General features: G+C 43.2%; 1 long non-coding RNA gene across 1 annotated transcript; it reads left to right on the top strand.

The window, feature by feature from the left end:
* The first annotated feature begins 11997 nt into the window (after positions 1-11997).
* Positions 11998-13069, top strand: LOC135175682 (uncharacterized). The gene is made up of 2 exons (XR_010302434.1): positions 11998-12476; positions 12842-13069. It is a non-coding gene; the product is annotated as an uncharacterized LOC135175682 (long non-coding RNA).
* The last annotated feature ends 4738 nt before the right edge of the window (positions 13070-17807 follow it).

Genomic DNA, 17807 nt, shown 5'->3' on the forward strand with positions numbered 1-17807 from the left:
AGAGCCATGCTAATCCAATGGCAAGAGGAGCAACCTTGATGTTCCCTGATGCCAGAGGGACCTGGACCCTTAGTCAGGGCTTCCAGTCCCTGGGTTTACCTGTATCAGACCTACAGGGGCATGCCCTACTGTCCACCAAGTCACATTGAACACGAGTTAGGATTTAAGAATAAAATACTTACTTTAAGATATTTATAGGCAAACATGGAACAATGTAATAAAAAGAGAAATTGCCTCCACAAGAGCAGATTTAGTAATAAGACCCTCCTCCATAGCAGCTATTTTCTAGGGTTTTTTGTTCTAGGTTAAACAACAACATCTCCCAAACAGAGTTCTCTTTTCTTTTGAGATTGCTCCTGTCTCCTCATGCCATCTTTTCCTCGTCCCTCCCAGCTGCCCTTTCCCTGAGAGACAGTGAACAGAGCAGCACAAGGGAGCATTCAGATCATTTCTCTACTCCAAGCCCAGCCAGGATGTTCAAAGCTTGCTTGCTTTTCACCTCTGCTTGGACACCACTTGGTACTCCATGTCCAATAAGAACATGAAAAAGTTACTTTTTCCCTTTCATTTTCTTCTGCATAGCTGGTTCTACAAACTTTTCAACAGCTTTATTCTTGGCTTCAGCCTGTTTGTTACAACATTTTGAGGAAATATATATCAATTTTATGCATGCTATTATGTAGTAGGTTTGGGCTGAGAGGAGCTGGGGTTAATTCTCCTGAAAACATCTTGATAATGCTGTGTTTTGAAGTGCTATAGCTGGGTGTTGATAACACAGCAGTGTTTTGGCTACTGCTGAGCTGAGCACCCAGGCTGGGTTCATTCCAACATCTCCCCATCCAAGACACTAAGAGGAAACAACCAAGCCAGCTGACCCAGACTAGCCAAAGGAATGTTCCATGGCATATGATGTCAGTTTTGGCATAACAAAGTGAAAGAAGGAAGTTAGGGGAATATTTGTCCATGGCATTTGTTCTCCAAAAGTAACCACCCTGCTTCCTGAGACTGAACATCATCTGCTGATGGGAAGTAGAGATTCTCTCTCCGCTTTTGTTTCCGTGTGGTCTATTGCTTTGCTTATTGTCATTATTAAATTGCTTCTATCTTATAACTGGTTTTTGTTATATTCTCCCCTGTCCCTTTAAGAAGGGGAGTGATAGAGTGGCTTTGGTCAGCATTTGGCCCCCGGTCAGGGCCAAACCACCACATATAACTATAAGCTTCAATGTACAGTCTTCTTCCTATATTAATAAACAATGCTATTATATAAATGTCTTCTAAATTTAAACATATTACTTCAGAGACCACAACTGGGAACAGTTGTTTTATCATCTGCAGCTCCCTAAGACAGTCTCAGTAACAGAGTTTTTGAGGAGGGCACTAGTGAAGCAAACTGATAGCCTGAACATATGGACCATCAGTTCAATGGAAAATGAGGTACCAAGCAGCAAGGGAACATCATCTCCTCACTGGAGCAGGCTGTGGGGGTGCCTCTGCCTCTCTTTCCACCTCACAGCTTTCACACAGAGAGTAGCCCAGAGCTGAGGCTGATGGTACTGAGCACAGACTTTTTTCAGGTCTGGCTATCATCTACCTTATATGAACTAAACAGAACAGCCATTGTGGTGGTTTGGATGTTACCCGCTGCCCCGCACTTTAGAAGGTACCCAGACTAGACTCAGCCAGCTCTGGGAATATGAATGAAGCTATTTATTTACAGCTAGCACAATATACAAGCAGATATTTACAGTATATACAGTTATAGACAGAAATATACAAGGTAAAAGTAATACAGAAACACAACTCCCCTCCCAGAAAACTGAGTCCCCAGGAGGGGCTCTCAACCACCCCTGCACCTTCCCCCTGCCCCTCTCAACCTTACCCCAGTCCTAAGGAAGAATAGAGGTTCAGCCAAGAGGTTAAGAAGCAAAGGTGAGTGGCAGGTGAGGTTAGGGAGATGCAGCTCAGCCAGAACCCAGCCCAAGAGTGAAGAGAAAATGGTGAAAGTGTTATCTAATGTTTACATTCTTCTTCAGCGAGACTCTGAGGGGAGTAGACATAACCATTGTTTTCCTTTCACAGCCTATCATCTAGTTTTTCTCACCAAAACATTCTAGCTTGCTTCAAACTAGCACAGCCATACAGTAAAAGATTGTCCTGCTCTGCCTACAAAACTCAAGATATGACCCAATATGAGCCCTTTCCTGAGTGGTCATGTTCCAAATTAAGTCTGGGCTTCTGTTTTTAAAGAAGGGCAAAATCTACTGCTTCAGATGAATATTCATCCCAATAATTGCTTTGATTTAGGATTTCCTTCAACACACATCCATCTAAAATCTATGCATATCATCCATAAATAAAATTAGATAATTACCAATTTGAATAATAGGAAAAACAGATAAGCAATGAATAGATGAGGAGTCTTTCTAACAGAAGCCGTCCTCAATTGCATTCCTGTCTGGCACTTGGCAGACCAAGGGTCATTCAAGTTTTGGAAGTGTGGCACAGAGATCTATCCAAAGCGAACATCATTCTGACACATAAACACAAATACGTAGTCTTTAATGTAGACTCTAAAGTACTCTATGCTTGCACAACAGACACAAAACTGAAGTATTTATGCAACCACCTTTTGTTACAAGGCTTGCCAAAGCTTGCTACCTACCCTTTTATTAAATGAAAAGACTGTGTCTTGTGTGCTCCTAATGGCATCTTTGGCATGGGCTGAAGGTGCTTACTTCTCAGGTCAATGGGTAGAGAGGTCAGGGTCCAGGTACCACTTCTTCAGACACAGCCTTTACCACTAGGTGAGTTGCTCAGTGGTAATATGATGCAGGAGGGCTTGGAAATATCCATTGCCTCGTTCTCCTCATTAGGAAATCACCTCTGATTAAAACAAAACAAACAACAAACAAACAAACAAACACCCACAACCAAAAAAAACCCCAACCATTATCAGACAGTGAATGGGAAGTGGAATCTCTCTCTGGCCTTGGCCAAATAAACTGCATTGATATAATTACCTAAATTGAAAGTCAGCTGGTGTGAGTTGACTTAAACTTGTCCAGTAAATAGACATACAAAGGTCTTCTCTGGTGTTTATTTGCAAGTAACAGGCCTCAGACCCTTAAACAGACTCACAGGAATCCTTGTAGAGCTCACATAAGATGAGAAATATTCTGCCAAGTAAATGAGACATTAATATGCAAGAAAAGGGATAGTATATTGGAGGTGTACATATCTGGATTTTCAAAAGACTTTGAACAAACTCTTCACCAAAGACTGAGCTGTCAGGATATATGTGGGAACACACTGTCCTGAATTAGCAACTACTGAGAAGATACAACACAAAGGGTATAGATACAGTCCAAGTTCGGAGCAAAGCGAATTTCCCAGCAGAATCCAATGAGGATTTGAGAGACTTGTATTAAATAGCATATTTGCTTATAACCTAGAAATGGGAAAGGGAGTAACTGAAGCAACAAAAAAATTCACACAGGGTGCACAGAGATAGTCAGAGTCAGACCCTTCTGCAAGGAAAAGGTGAAGTTAAGCTGATAGTGCAGAGCTGCAGAGGGCTTACACAACATGGAAATGATGGCAGACAAATTTCAGTCCCAGTAACTGCAAAATAATGCACATAGGGAAAAACATAAACTCTATTTAATAGAGTCTAAAGAAGGCATAATCAGTCAGGAACTAATTCCTGAAACCATGCGTTACTTCTCTGGAAGTAACTCAATGTTCCACAGTGGTTAAGAAGGCATTTTGGGAATTACTTGCAAAAGAATAGAGGAAGGGGAGGAAAAATGCCAGAAAATACTATTATACCATTGCATGAATCCCCAGAGCATATATTCATTGACTAGTGAGTACCACTCTGCTCATGTAATCTCAAAAAGAATATAATATAATCAGGAGCAGTGCTGGTGGGACAGCTGGATAGTATGACTTCTGTATGAGGAGATGGCTAAACAGACTAGGGGCTCACTTTGGAAATTATGTGACTGAAGTGATATATAACACAGGGCTTCACAATCAAAGCACTGTTGCTCAAGCAAATAGAGAAAGTCTGTTCCATACTTGTTATTTATCTGGGAAGAATGGCATGACCTGGGAGCAGGTTTGAAACAAAGAATAGGAAGAACTTTTTCACCCAGTACATAATTGTATCACTGATCTCTGTGACACAGGATAATGCAAAGCGCCGAAATAGCAATCATTTCAACAGGGGATTAGATCAGTTCATGAAACACCACCAAAGGCTGTTAAACATGATGATCTCTCTGCCCCTACTTACTGAGAAAATCCCTCAACCACAGAGAATGAAGCTGGAAAAGCATGCCAGGTAATACCCTATATATCCTCTATATCTGCTCTTAGTATCAGCTGCTGGTCACTGGCAAAAGCATACACAGGATACTGATGAAACCGCTATGGTAGCTCTCATCATAGTGCATTTACAATCCCTATGATTTCCATACTCATAATTTGGGGGTCCAGTTCACAGCTCATTGAGGATAGGGACTCAATTTTCTGACATTCAGCTACCTGAAAATCCATGAATATCAGCCTACTGAATCATTATGAATCTGTTACTTCCGCCAATGTCAGAGAAGGAGGCAAACACACATGTATATTGATCCTAGGGTTTTCTTTGGAGTCATCTGATCATTTTCTCCAGAAACAAAGACACAGTAATCTCACAGGGATCACAGACCTCAGATTTAGCTGCATAAAAAGACAGAAAAGACAAGGTAAACCCAAGCTTGGCTGTCCCTAGCCCATCTGCATTACCACAGCTGCCTATGTGCCCACAAACACTTGTGCTGTTCCACAAAGCCAGCAACACAGGCACCAAATTGACACTCCAAAGGCATCACTCTGGTAGGTTTCTGCATGGCCTCTGTTTCCCCAGACACTGTGAAGGAGAACACTCACAAGCATAGCCACAGGACTGCTCCACATAACTCAAAGAAAACCCAAGGCAAATCAGTATATAATGGGAACAGAAGCAACTTGTTCAACTGGAGGGGACCAGCACTGGGTTGCATTGATGCACATTGGCTTTGCCCCACTGGCAAAATGACCTTGAGGTCTCTGAGTTAAAAGCTGGGGAAATCCAGGGGGATAAAGTGAAAGAGTGTGTGATGAGAAGGGGATACAAAAAAATAGAGAGCAGGTCCACATAAGGTGAGGAATTATACATGAAGGCTTAAAGCCCTCCAAGGGGATGCTCTGCCAATAGGAAGCTTAGTGAAAGACCCTGAAACTTCAGAAAAGCATCAGGGAGCTCTGGGGCCAGAGAAACCTCCATCAGTGACTAGTTTCAACAGAATTTTCTCTGCAAGCACTTCCACATCTCTGATCACTGAATGAAGATTTCTGCTTTGCTGCTTCAGCTTATCTGGGAGTCCTTGTCCCAGGCAATGCACTTATATTATTTTTAGCATACATAGTAAAATTCCATTTTGTGTCTGAATCATCCAGTTCTCCTAGTTTTCACTACTGTGCTTTTGCTGAGGCCACACAGTTTTACAGGATTATAACCTCTGCAGTTCAACAGAGTCAGATTTATCAGATATCACAGTAGGCAAAACTGCAGAGTCCAAAGGAAATTGCAGTTAAGCAAGCAAAGTATGCATCTGAGAATTTAAGATTTTAGAGGTGGTAAAAGCCAGGTTTACCACTAAATCTGACAGTACAGCTTTATGACTATGGGAGCAATTGAATTTCTGTAAATCACTCATTCTACTTATGTGACACTTCATGTATTATCTGATACAGATTTCCATGGAAATCACAGAGCTATGTAGTTTAACAAAAAGGCCAAGAACAAGCAGTTATACCATTTGTTGTTATTCCTGGTTATACAGTTATTTATTTTTACTAGTTTTAAAAGGCTGGAAAATAGCAGAGCCTCTTGCATATTAAATTAATGAAGCATTAAACTATCAAACTGTTACCAGGGCAATGTATTTATGTACATTTATAAGAAATTAAAAAGTGTGGATTGAGCATATAATGAAGAAGAAAAACACTCAAAGGAAGACAAAGGAAACTGCTGACAACACAAGCTTCTGACAGAAGAACGGCAGAAGAAAAATACAAAGCCCATGGAAAACCAATAATTTCATGGATAAAAAATACTTCCCCAAGAGTAGTGCTTCTGAAACAGCAGCTAGAGTGTACCATCTGATGTCAGCTTAATAAAGGTAACAATATATGAATAATCAGACACATCATCTCTGTAGCTTTATACCTTTATTTTTTTCTCAATGATTGAATTTTGTTTAAATCAAAATTCTCCTTTATAAGCCTAAGAATTTGTTCTGATTTTCTTTCTTCTTTTTATGTCCACAATTTTAAAACTTGAAAGTGATTTTGTAGCTAATCAAATGAATACAAAACTGAGACAGCTTCAACAGGTGTACAAATATTGCTAATTAGCCCCTAAAAGGATGAGGTTTTCCCTCCTTTGGAAAATCAGCCCACCTCTCACCTTCTAATCCCCTTGGGAGGGCCCCTATGGGGGCAGTGGTGCTAAGGAAATGTCTGCTCTCCACACTCTCTGTTTTTTCTAGAAAAGATTCATCAGGAAGAAAGGAGGGTATTTGGCTTTGTGTCCTAGCAGCTAGATGCTTATGCTGGACATGAAGGTCAAAAGCCTGCTTCAGAACCATTTAGATAGATAGATAGATAGATAGATAGAGTCTTGCATGAAGACATTGCTTGAATCAACCAGGTTGGAAGAGACCTGCAAGATCATCCAGTCCAATTCAATAACACAAAGGCAGTAGATGCCTCTTGCCCTAAGTTGTAGAGCCATAATAGGTTTAAGCTGTGTGACTGAGGTAGGCAGAATTCCCAAAATTGTAGTATTCAAATAAGAAGATAGTGAAGCACAGGGCACTGCTGGGAGCGCACAGGCAACAGCCAGCACTGCTATCTGAGCCAAGCACCTGGACATGTAGCTTCTGCCTGCAGTGCTGAACATCACCTCCCACCTGAGAGCTGCTCTTGGCCCAGCAGCAATGGTTGCTGGCACCTCTGGTTTCACCTGAAGCAAGATCCTCCTGTAGCACCATCTCCTTCAGTACAGCCCCTTGCAGCACAGGGCTAGACGCAGGCCATCTATGATCTCACCCTATTGAGAAATTTTGATAAAGCCCAAAAGGCCTCTGGTGGTCTCTTTAGATGTCCAAACAGCTTTGTTACTCTGATCAATGAATAAGGACGGCCTGCTGTGTGACTCAGTATCATAAAGGAATGGCATCTATTAGCAACCAAGCATTACTGAGGGTAGCTCTTCCTAACATCTGAATGGCCCACAGGAAAACCTGGTGAGCACATGTTCCCCCACCCAATTCCAGCTACCTTTGGCTTGGTCCTGGAAAGAGACAAGGAAAAGACCAGCTTTCTGATGTCAAACAATGCTATTGAAGGAGGAATGTCTTCAGGTGAGCCACTGAAAACTCTGTGGAAACTGAGAAAGAAAAAATGTGTAACAGCAAATCCCTACAAGAATAGGTTTAACGATCTTATTTCTCAGCCTATTCATAGACCATGTCATTAAAAAACGCCAGCTTGAGGCTCTGTTCCCACAGCCCCCTCCTGGAGGCTCTTCTCTGCTTTCTGGTTCCTGTGTAAGGAGTATATATTTTGGTCAAAGATAGAACTGACGCAGCAGTACCTACCAGCTGTGCAAATGCTGGCATGGGCAACTGGGAAAGCCAACAGCCCTCGAGCAGTTTCAGCTGCAGGTCTAGCACTGCCGGGGAGGTAGAGTAACTAACATCTTTTTAAAGCAGAAGAAGTCCTGAATTGACTGCCTGTTATTTCTACTCACAAGCAGCATTTGTCTTTGCTTTTGGCTTCTTTTTTTTTTCATTTCTCTTCCTCATTTTGTTTTTCATTTCTCTTGCCCATCCCTTTTAAGGCTCATCCTGCTCTCACTGTCCTCACAGCCCCCACTGAAGCCCAGCACAGTTTATGGTAAAACATAAATTCATCACTGAGAAAACAGTGGTCGGACTCCCAAATACCCAATCACAAAGTCACACAAAGGCTGTAATCCTTTAGGCTGTTGGCAGAATGCTGTGCTGAGATGTGGTGGGCTCACCATGGCTGACTGCCAGACATCCACCCAAATGCACTCTCAATCCCTCTCCTCAGCAGAATAGGAGGAAAAAATAAGACAGAAAACCTCATGGGTTCAGATAAAGACAGTTAAATAAGAGAAGCAGGCAGGTAGCATTCACTCCCTAGGAAGCAGGGCCTCAGTATAAGTAACAATTGCTTGGAAGCATAACTGTCATAACCATCATGTCTCCTCACTCTCCCCACTTCCTTCAGCTTTTACTGTTGAGTACAATGTCATATTGCACAGAATATTCCTTTGGCCAGCTCTCTCTTGCCCAATCTCTTGCCCCCCACCCCCCAATCTACTGCCCTTTTATGGATGAGATGTTTGTGGAGAGACAGCCTTGATGTGCAGTCAATGCTCAGCAGCAGCCAAAATGCTGGTGTCATATCAGTACAGATGCAAAACCCAGAGCATCATATACACTGGTGTGAAGGAAAGCTAACTTCATCTCAGCCAGACCCAGTAAGAGCTGGAAGAATATAATTGGCTGCATTACAAAAGAAAAGTGAATAAAAAACAATCAACAGGGGGAAAAAATACACTAAAAACCCTTCTGTATGTTCTATAAAGACTATTAAAGACAACTATACACCTACAACAAATCTAACATCACCCTTCCAGCATCAATTAATTCATTTGCAATTTAGGCAATAAAGAGAACAAGTTCCACAGCTGAGATGAGCACATCCTCTGTCACGGACACATAAAAGTTGGGAAAGATCTGCTATTAGTCTTTTGGGGTAACAGCTCTTCTTGGCTCACATAGTACACTCAGAAGTGTATGTGTACTGTTTTTCTGTCATTTCTTTGTGCAGCAGTAGTTATGAGTTGACAATACTTTTAGTTTTGAATGGATATCTGACTGGAAAAACTGTATGGAAAGGCTTAAACCTTACAGGCTGTCACCAATTCCTCTTTTGTTACGGAAGCATGAGTACCTGCAGAGCTGTAAAGGCAGTCAGATGTTGTGCATTGGATGTAGCCAGCTTGCCAGATAAGACCTCAGAAGCTCTCCCTCCACTTTACATGCTCAGATGTGATGTTGCACTGGGGAGTCACAGATGAGACAAAATCTAGAGCCTTTCCCTGGAAAGAGGGGGATAAAAGTCTCCTCTCAGATATAGTAAGCACTCAGGACTCTGGTCTTAGTACAAGCTTATCAAAGACTGGTACTGTTTTCAAAACAGCAAGGCCTAGCTGAAGCCAGGTGGAATACCAGCACCAAGGGGGAAAGGCTGAACAGGTGACAGGTCTGAAAGTCATGGAATGCAAGACATGGTTTCACCTCACTTATAACAGCCACGCTAAAGAAACAAAGTATGCCGAGGTTGCCCTGTAGCCACCAGAGAGGCACTTCTGGAAGCCATTCAGGCCTTACTTTGGCTGATTTCCCTTTTGAGTTTGCTTGTCACTCTCCATCAATGACAGAAACGGTCTGCCAGGGCGGCAGCACCTTGTCTCACTCCAGGTGTGTCAAGTCCTCTAAGCAACTATATTCTCATCTTAATTTCATCTTAATGAGTACCAAATGAAAGCATGAGAGTCTTAAATTATAGCTACTCTCCTCTGAACCTGGCTAATACTCAGCTCTGCAATGTGCAAAGAAATTACACGTGGACAGACTGTGCTAGTTTGAAGCAAGCTGGAATGTTTTGGTAAAAGAACTAGATAATGGGCAGTGAAAAAGTAAACATGGTTGTGTCTCTTCACTCACAGTCACGCTGAGAGCTCTGGGAAGAAGAAGTATAACATTCTCCATTTTGTGTCTCACTTTGCTTCTGGGCTTTGATGAAGCTGCATCTCATTAACCTTGCTCCCACTAACCTTGATCCCTAACCTCTTGGCTGCACCTCTATTCTTCATGGGAACTGGGGTAAGGTTGAGAGGGGCCGGGGAAGGTGTTGGGGTGGTTTGAGAGCCCCTCCTGGGGACTCAGGTTTCTGGGAGGGGAGTTGTGCTTCTGTATTGTTTATCCTTTGTATATTTCTGTATATAACAGTATATATTGTAAATATCTGCTTGTATATTTGCTGCTGTAAAATAAATAGCTTCATTTATATTCCCAGAGGCCATCTGAGTTAGCTGGGTACCTACAAAGTGTGGGGGGGCGGGTTAATGCCCAAAGCATCACACAGACAGAGGAAAAGCAGCAGCTCAAACTGAGAGCACCGCACTGAGGGCACACTGCACTGCTACAACAGTCGCATAATGGAAGCTAACCATTAAAAATCTTCTTAATCGTGTGTCTCTTATGGCCCTCTCAAAGACAAATAAATGTGCATTTACAGACTGGAAATAGCTGACAAAATCCTGTACACTGGAACAAAGTCATATTTTGAAAAGTGGGGGTTTTTTTCCTCATATTCTTTCTTATTTTTATTATTAACGCTGCCACATTAAGAAGCATGATAATAATTTTCAGGCTAAAGAGGTGGTAAATATGCCTGGGTGCAAAATTTATTAGTGAGAGGCTATTGCACGATGTAACAATTTCTAATTTTTCACAGAAAACCTCACTTCCAACAGGGAACTGTTGGAAATGTTGATAAATTTTTGCTATGTGTGATGGTTTGGGTGTTCCCTGCCCCCCCCCCCACACACACATTAGAAATCACCCAGACTAGGCTCAGCCGGCTCTGGAAATATGAATGAAGCTTATTATTTACAGCTGGCACAATATACAAGCAGATATTTACAGCATATACAGTTATATACAGAAATATACAAGGTAAAAGGTAATACAGAAACACAACTCCCCTCCCAGAAACCTGAGTCCCCAGGAGGGGCTCTCAACCGCCCCTGCATCTTCCCCCTACCCCTCTCAACCTCACCCCAGTCCCAAGGAAGAATGGAGGTTCAGCCAGGGGATTAGGAAGCAAAGTGGATTAGTCCAAAATGGAGGGTGAGGTTAGAGAGGTGCAGCTCAGCCAGCAGCCCCAGCGAGAGTGATGCCGAGTGTGTTATCTGTGTTTTGACTTATGTTTTCATACATCTCAGCAAGCCTATGAGCGAAGCAGACACCACCACTGTTTTCTTTCCACAGTCTCTAGTCTAGTTCTTCTCACCAAAACATTCTAGCCTGCTTCAAACTAGCACACTATGATATACTTAAAGGCTGGTGGCAAACACTGAAAGACATAAATCACAGAAGATGGCATTTTAACTGCTAAATAAAAAGTAAAGGAAAATATCACAGAGATTTAGAGAGTGTTTGACGACAAGGACCTAAGAGTGATTTTGTCTTTTTTACTGGTAAGAGTTCTATATGGGAAACACCAAATACTGGGAGCCCATACTATGACCCTGCTTGTCTAAGACAACACTCTGTCACCAAAACTTGAATAATGACTACCTCTAACTGAGAAAAATGACAGAATCTGACCAACATCCACTGCCCAGTCAAAAAAGAATCTGGAAGACAAAGCACAAAGTGAGCAACATGCAGGGATATGATCAGATGGACTCATTCAGAAAGCTTAGAAACTGTCCTAAACAAAGGAGAAATCTTATATTTATGTGAACAAAAGAAAACAAAGCAAATTAAAACCAATCCAGAGACACGTTGGATGAGAAATGCCAATATCAAACTGTACACAGAAGCAACAAGAAGCTGCAATTGCCACCACTGGTGAGCAGTGCCAGGGTGAGAATTAGGCGATCCATAATTTCTCCTCCTACCAGTAAAACAGAGATTTCATGCAAACGTGCTGCGAAAGTCTAAACCGTCCCTCCCTGTTCAAGTAACTCAACAAAGACCGCCTTTGCTCTTCCCCCCTCCCCAGCAAACAGCTGCTCGGGTGTTTTTGCCTGAAATGCCCAAGGATGTGTATTGAAGGGAAGGGCAAAAGCCCCCTGCCGGCGCCGGAGCCCTGCAGGCACAAGGACGCCTGGGACGTGCAACACCTGTTCTAAACGACCTGCCGGATGAGGCAGTGCTGTCCGCTGATAACACACCTGGCAGTCAGGCGACAATTCGGCCGGGGAGCGCTGCGAAAACATGCATGCAAGGCGCTGTGCCCACACCAGCGGTGGGGAGCATGTGAGTGGGAGAAAACATCGACATCCACATCCAGCCTGGAAGCAGCAGCCGCAGCCCAGGAACCCTCTCTCCACTGCCACCACCCATGTCGCGCTCTAAGCCATGCCTGCTTGACAGAACTCCTGAAGAAAAACATCACTGGGCAACACAAAACTGATAAGGCTTAGACTTTGGAGACTCTCCCTCCCCTCCCCACCTGCAGTCAAGGATGAACCCGGGAATATCTCCTGCAAGCCAAAGGCAGCAGCACCCTTTCCTGGCCCTCCTCCAGCCAGAGAAAGCATCTTGGGGGTGTGTGGGGGGTGGTAATAAAATCCCTTCCCTGCTCTTCTCCTCTCTTTCTCCATTTTTCTCTCTCTTTCTCTCTCCCAAGCTCTCTCTTCCTCTCTTTCACTTCATCATTTTTAATAAATACTCTGGCAGTGATACATGCTCTTGCTCGTACCTTAATTTCACAAGACAGAAATATGTAAGAACAAATCTCACTCCTCTGGGCAGAGATATTGTTAACCTCTGTACTCCAGACCGTGACACATGCGTGGCCCTTAAAACAAGCAGTGCGGGCTTTGCATGTGTTGAAAGCTGGGATATAGTAACGCAGGGTCAAGGTACCAAAAGGTGGCCATCTCAATCCTCTCTTTCTTTTCTGTCACCAGCTTTAAATGCCGAAGGAACACTGCTCTGAAGCCCCTTCCTGACATAGCACCTCCCATGGCACAGGACTACTGGGAGCGGACACAGGACCACATCCTCCTATCATTGATCAGTTTCATGTGTAGCCACAGCAGATGTGGTTACAGCCAGAGTGCAGTCAAAACCTATCCTGTAAGATCATAATTTTTGCCATTTATAGAGATTCAGGGCAGCTTTTCTGTTTGGGGCCATGCATTAATGAATTTACAATTTCTTAAAGTTCACTGAATTCTGCTGGAAGGTATCCAAACTGCAGAAATCCTTTCATGGACACCTCTGCCATACAGCCTATTTAAGAAGTTCAGAAACGAATTTGAAATACTAAGCTTTTCTAGTATGGTATTTCCTATGTTAAGGAAGATGTTTCTCACTATCAGGAACACCAGAAAGGATTTTCTGGAGGAAGAGTTACCTAGAACAGATCAACTTTTTGGGTTCAATAATTCAATCTTCTCTCAGGTGGCCAGCGTCAGAATGAGAGGACACAGCCTCAGGCTGCGCCAGGGGAGATTTAGGCTGGAGGTGAGGAGAAAGTTCTTCACTGAGAGAGTCATTGGACACTGGAATGGGCTGCCTGGGGAGGTGGTGGAGTCGCCGTCCCTGGAGCTGTTCAAGGCAAGGTTGGACGTGGCACTTGGTGCCATGGTCTAGCCTTGAGCTCTGTGGTAAAGGGTTGGACTTGATGATCTGTGAGGTCTCTTCCAACCCTGATGATACTGTGATACTGCGATACTGTGATAATATGCATTCAGCTAAGCCTAGGTTTTCTGCCAAGAAAGTTCTTATCTGGGGCATACTCCTATCCTGATACATATATTGAATTTCAGAGCCTATGGTGAAAAGCAAAGTTTGCCCTTGTCTGTGGAAGAAGGAGGATTCCAGGCAAAGTGCATGTTGTTGCAGTTTTGAAAGGGTCAAATCTCCACTTTTTCTACTGCCGTGCATTGAATTAACCAGCATTTGTGGTTCAAAATTAAAACCTATCGCATGATGTGGTAAAGAACTGTGTGAATGTGGATTCCTCTAGATGGAAAAAATTAATAAATCGCACATTTTTAGTAAGTCTGCCCAGATTTTTACTGCACAGCCTGTTAAAAGCACCGAGGCAGGGTAAAAGGTCACTAAGACAGTGGAGTCATAGCTGCAGTTCTGTTTTCTGTTTTCTTTGGTTCAAACAGTAGTCCTTTTTTAAAAGTTAACACAGAGAGGCTTTTTTGTTAGCACTGAATTTCTAACCGGGGGAAAGTTAAATCGAGTTTCCTTCATTAGAGTGTTGTTTGCATAATTACTGAGGTCATGCAGCTGTTACTATCTGCTGGTGTTAAAGGCTGGGCAAAGCTTTTGTGTCGCTACTATGACAATTTTGAAAGGCAGAATTTCAGTAGCAGCACTGTGCACTTTTAAGTATTTTAGGTATCCTTCCATTTCTGATTATTTTGGTATACCTAAGGGTTCACATATTTGTAAGACTGAATATCACACAATCAGATTTTTTCTTATACCATGCCACAGCAGTCACAGCAGGAGAGCAAGGGGCATTAACTCCCCCAATCTGTCCCTGAACAATGCATGGCCTTTCTCTGACACTTCACACCCTTCGTAGAAAAAAAACTTTTAAACTATTACCTGGAGAGACTGTGACCTCGTTTGACTTCTTAGCATCCAAAAGCACAGCCTAGTCCCATGGAAGGCCCAGCGGGAGCCATCTATTCACATGAACATTGCAGGGTTGCTATTAGCCTGTGCACTGAAGAAAATAAGCTTAACAAAATCAGACAGTCTCCCTGTGTGTCTGTTTTTTCTAAGCAGCTTCTGAATGCATTGGGCAATTTCCACTGGACTGATGCATTAGTAGTCTCAGCTGTACTTCATAGATATTTCACCAAGACAGGTGGTAAAGAAAGGAGAAAAATCCTATTAATGATCCTACAGAGGAAGGGCAAGAAGAGTTCAGCAATTTTTTTTGTTTCATTTAGTACCTTTGTCTTGATTTTCTCAGTCTCCTTCATATCTGTATCTTTAAAATTTGTGTGTAGTCTTGCAGGAAGTTGCTTTGTGAACCCCATCATTCACTTTTCCAAATGCCTCTCAAAAGGCATTTCTCCTCTTCATTACTTCATTTCAGCTCTCCTTGCAGCCACTTATTAAAAGATGCTGTCTTGCCTCCAATGCAAGGCCAACCTCTGGGCTCCCCCCTCCACCTAGTGTTAGTAAGGCCTCTCTTGAACTCCAGGTTACATGCCAGTGACCACTGCTGTCTGCAATGCACCATTGCTCCTGCCTTCTGCCCTCTGCTGAACACCTCTGAACTGTAGTTCTTACCTTGACCAGCATGGTCCTCCCTAAGGCTGGCCAGAAAGAAACTCTTTTCTTGATCAAAATATAAAAAAATGTAAAGGTTTTATGGATATTTCTATGGAAATGTTTGACTTGCAAAAAATAAAGATATTTTTCTCTAAAAGTTTGGCTGCAAGTATTGCTGTGTTACATGGCAGCACTGATCCAGCAGCAGCCTCTTGTTTCTGCTTCTGCAATGGTGTGAAAAAACAGCTAAGATGATCCATCCCACAGGACAACCCAGCACCACACATGAAGAAGTCCTTGCACTCTGGCTGTGTGGTCATTCTCTAGAACCTGCCTTTTGACAATAAAAGTCTGTATTTTGCTGTGAGGAGGTGACATTTTTCATTGAACAGTATAATTTAGAAAACCACAAGCTTTCCACCAGTAACAGCTCTGATACCTTTCCCTTGGGTTATTTCAAGAGAAAGGGATGAGGATGAGCAGTTGCTCTGTGCGTGCACTAACAGACTGCTTCCAGCCTGACCCATTATCACAGCCTGCAGCACTCTGGAGAAATTTAACTCACAACCACTGGCTTTATTCAAGTAGGTACCCAGAAAGGGGGTTTTATAAGATGCAGCAGTGACCGTGTTTCACTGTATTCTGTGGAGGAGATGGATGGTACTCCATCCAAGTACCTGAAAGTGAGTTAGAATGAGATTACTGCTAAGGCCAGTAGGACCATTTGAAATGTCTTCAGCTGCCACTCCAGCTGAAGTCTCTCATTTCTGCAAGCTTCATTCTAGCTTGCCTCTCTCACTGCTTTCATGCTATATCTGCCAGTGAAGGTATCTCAGATACCCGTACCGAGGGGCCTGAATAAAGCCCTTGAACTCCACTGAAAATAACTTGGACATTTGGTTCACAGCTTGATGTCCTCATGTACATATCTAACTATAAATCACTAAACTTTGCAGATGAAGCTGAAGTCCATGCTGTGTCTTTAGTTAAATGCTATCAGCACACTATCTGACAACATTGTGAATGCCTATGTTTGTGATGCTTTATTTTGAGTGACACTGAGGCCACAGTGCCCAATAGCAAATCACAGTCCAGCCTCTCTGGGAAGCCAAATACTACCCAGCACTTCCAGAGTAGCACACACAGCACCAGCATGATGTGCAGATGCTGAGCTTCCCTTTCTTCATAGTTCAGGTCTGCACCATACCTAATTTATACCCTCGACACTGATAAATTTCTCTCCCCAACTAGGTTCTCTCCAGGGGCTGATCTATTTGCTGCAGGGTATTTTAGTCACAGCAAAACCCAACAAACAGTATATGTCTTCTCTAAGTCTGCCAGACAAGCATTTTGCATTTTATGAGGGGCAATTTATAACAGCTCTTGGCTGAGCTGAGAACCAGGAGGTGTGGCAACCTGATTTCAGGTACAGAAAGAGTTAGATGATGAAAGAGTGCCTGATCACTCTAGAAGCTTAGGATAATACCCAGTTACTTTCCAAGAAGACCTTTGAAGTGGTGACTTGGGCTGCTCATGAGTATCTTGGTTTGGGCTCTTTGTGCCCGCATGCAGTTGGAGTTGGCAGTGATCCACTATCCAGAGTGACATCTGTAGGAGAAGAGTTACCCTGGATCCGAAGCCCATCTACGGCATCGCCTCTCTCCACCTGACACCAACTTGCAGGGACTTGGCTCTGGCCTCTTGTCCCACTTTGTTTCCTTCTCCTTCATCAGTGTCTAAAGGTAATGTCCTCCTCAGCTCCAGAATGATCTACCTCAAATATTTTCTCTAACACACACTTCCCATTCCTTCCAAAGTCAATGGAAACAATGTATGTGCTACAGGGAAGGTCAAAGGCCATGGCAGGAACCCAGGCCCAGGAATGAACAGAGGGTTTGGGTACCAAACAACTATTTGGATTAAAGCAATTGTTTTTATACTGAGACTTCATGAGCAAAGAAAAAAGTATCACCCATGGTATGTGTTGCCCTTGTGGGGGCAAGCAGCGACCTGGTTCAGGAACGAGACAGTGACCAGTTCTTGGCCACTTGTGACCACGGCTCACACACACCGATGCGGTGGAGAACAAATGGCTTTTATTCGTGTCCAGTGCTGGGTTACATAGTGTGAAGTTATACATCATTTCCATCTGCTTACATCACTACTAAATATTATTGGTTATGGCATTAAGGAGAGGGGCCCCTGTCTTTCCGTACATCCCGTTATCTTCCGGATGCCAGACCCTAGCTACCCACAGGTATGTTTTGCACATCCCACTTTCCACGGAGAGTCACTGTCATTTCTGTTCCATGAAGTTGGAAACTAAGTTTACTGGCAGGACATGCTGAGTAGATTAAACATTACCTGGAAGGGAGATTGAAGTGGCTCCATAAAGATAGCTCTCAGGCTAAGAGGGATTCATTGGTGAGGTTCCCATGGGAATCAAGCTTGGGACTATCTCTGGGAGTATCTTAGCAGTGCCCTTCAGTCTGAACATAGGCTCTTGCCTTCAGAAATCAGGAGGAATTGAAAAGTGTCTGGCAAAAGTAATGTACAGGGTGCCAATGAGCCTCTCCCAGCACAGCACCCCAGTTCTGCTCACTCCTCTTCACAAGGAGAAGCAGA

The sequence above is a fragment of the Pogoniulus pusillus genome, chromosome 5, assembly GCF_015220805.1.
Source record: "Pogoniulus pusillus isolate bPogPus1 chromosome 5, bPogPus1.pri, whole genome shotgun sequence".
In the NCBI taxonomy this organism is placed as follows: Eukaryota; Metazoa; Chordata; class Aves; order Piciformes; family Lybiidae; genus Pogoniulus; species Pogoniulus pusillus.